The sequence below is a fragment of the Penaeus chinensis genome, chromosome 9 (assembly GCF_019202785.1).
Source record: "Penaeus chinensis breed Huanghai No. 1 chromosome 9, ASM1920278v2, whole genome shotgun sequence".
Lineage (NCBI taxonomy): Eukaryota > Metazoa > Arthropoda > Malacostraca > Decapoda > Penaeidae > Penaeus > Penaeus chinensis.
Genome location: NC_061827.1, coordinates 32,784,395 through 32,787,129, shown reverse-complemented (window position 1 = coordinate 32,787,129; position 2,735 = coordinate 32,784,395). Strand labels below are relative to the sequence as shown.

Genomic DNA, 2,735 nt, shown 5'->3' with positions numbered 1-2,735 from the left:
CTCTGCCCTTCTCCGTATAAAATTATAATCACTAATGACTGGAGTAACATTAAGCAACATGTAGTTTCTACAAGCAGATAGGAGATTGAAAAAAAAAAAGTGGACATAAACTACACATCAATATCGCAAACAAACTGAAGTACAAGAAAGTATTACATTTCTTGTGGCATAACATCACTATACCCATAAAGTCAGTCCGTCCTAATCATCAAGGTTCTCTATCAGGCATGTACTTTTTTCGTACACAGGGTCAAAATACTTATATAAGATAAGTGTTCATAGTAAACAAAGACAATGTGTGTGAGGAAGTGTGTGACGAAGATATTTTTTGATGTCATGTATATAAGGCGGCATGCTATTGGAGCATGTGTCAGAATTTGCTTTAATGACTGTAAATAGTTATTTCTAAAATCAATAGAAATGTTACATTACATAAATTAATTATCTTTTCTTAAACTGTCCAGATATACCAATATGAATAAAAAATATTAAAACAAGCTTCACATTATCAGAGCCATGTGTTTCATCATCACTTGGTGCAGCTGATTTAAAGAGTAGAGCCAAGAAGAAACAGACTAAAGCAATTTCCCATGCCGGGAATCGAACCCGGGCCTCCTGGGTGAAAGCCAGGTATCCTAGCCACTAGACCACATGGGAGATACATGGTGACATATATCATAACTTTATATTCTAAACTCTCGTTTTATTTGATTATCAGATAAAGCATAAGGAGTACCATTATCTCTCAGTAAGTTCATTACCTCGGTTTCTTTCCATCTTCGGCTCGAAGCCATTCATACCTGACCATCTTGTATGCTTTGTGGAAAGGAGTCACTTCTAAATGAGACATACTGTGTGCTTGAATGAACAGATTCACGTTACACAACATTTTATAATAACAAACCAGTACATATAAAAAGAGAGAAACATGAAAAAGATTGAACAAAGGCCTAAACTTCAGTGGGATCATGAAATGATCACAGCTTTATCAGTGTTGACCTTCTTAACGAGAGAGGTCAGTACTGTGTGATGACACTGGCATTTGTATTACAGAAGTGGATTTCTTAACTCTCCAAATATCTCTCTTAACCACATACACACACACCCATACACACACACACACACCCGCACACGCACACACACATATACACCCAGTTTAAGCATTAATATTCTACAGAGAAGAAAGGAACAGATGAGCACAAAGGTTTCAGCAAAACGATCACTAAGTACTCACCGTCTCTCACAAGAGGCCAAAATGTTGACCAACTCGAGCCTTTGTCGAGAGGGGTCACTTTTGTCTGACGTCACATATACTCTCCAGATTGCAACGGTCTCTCGCTCTGTCGCAGATACAGCTGAGCAAAAAGTGCATCCAGTGCTGACCGGTCCTCACAAAAGCCTTGCAAAAGCTGACCAACTCGGTCCTTTGTCGAGAGGGGTCAGTTTTGTGTGACGTCACTGAGACGTGCATTTCCTGAGTGCAGTTCCTAACGGTCTTCCTCTCTTCTCAGTCTATATATGTAGGCAGACACACACACACACACACACACACACATACACACACACACACACGCACACACACACACACACACACACACACACACACACACACACACACACACAAAGACACACACACACACATATATATATACACATATATATACACATATATATGTATATATATGTATATATATATGGAAACACACATAAACATATAGGAATACAAACATATATATATATACATATGTATATGTATATGTGTATATGTATATATGTATACATATCAAGGATGGACATAATCGCTTCATTATAATCGAATTCATCAATTACTTAGGAAAAAAAATCCGATAGTTTATCAGTACTCGATTATCTACAATGATTACTCTAAGATAGATCCTGTGCAAGCTCCTCCGCAGCTGCCCTCCTTGCCCACTCCTCCACCCCCCCCCCCCCACTCTGCCATTCTTTTACTGCGCCACCTGTCTGCCATTCCTCCACTACACACTTAACTTGCCATTTCTCTATCACACTAACACTCTGCCCTTTTCCGTATTAAATTATAATCACTAATGATTGGGGTAACATTAAACAACATGTAGTTTCTACAAGCAGATAGGAGATTAAAAAAAAAAAAAAAAAGTGTACACGAACTACACATCAATATACATTATCAGTACTCGATTATCTACAATGTTTACTCTAAGATAGATCCTGTGCAAGCTCCTCCGCAGCTGCCCTCTTTGCCCACTCCTCCACCCCCCCCCCCCCACTCTGCCATTCTTTTACTGCGCCACCTGTCTGTCATTCCTCCACTACACAATTAACTTGCCATTTCTCTATCACACTAACACTCTGCCCTTCTCCGTATAAAATTATAATCACTAATGACTGGGGTAACATTAAACAACATATAGCTTCTACAAACATATAAATTTTAAAAAGTGCACACAAACAACACATCAATATCGCAAACAAACTGAAATACAAGAAAGTATTTCACTTCTTATAGCATAACATCACTATATCCATAAAGTCAGTCCGTCCTAATCATCAAGGTCCTCTATCAGGCATGTACTTTTTTCCACAGGGTCAGAATACTTATATAAGATAAGTGTTCATTGTAAACAAGGACAATGTGTGTGAGGAAGTGTGTAACGATCTGTCTTGATGTCATGTATATAAGGCTGCTAAATAAAGAAAAAAATTCCCCTTAACAAGCAGAGATTTTGAAAATA

At 38.1% G+C, this 2,735-nt stretch overlaps 1 non-coding gene across 1 annotated transcript; it reads right to left on the bottom strand.

Moving 5' to 3' along the window:
- Positions 1 to 585: 585 nt before the first annotated feature.
- Trnae-uuc lies at positions 586 to 657 on the bottom strand. The gene has a single exon. It is a non-coding gene; the product is annotated as a tRNA-Glu (tRNA).
- Positions 658 to 2,735: the final 2,078 nt, after the last annotated feature.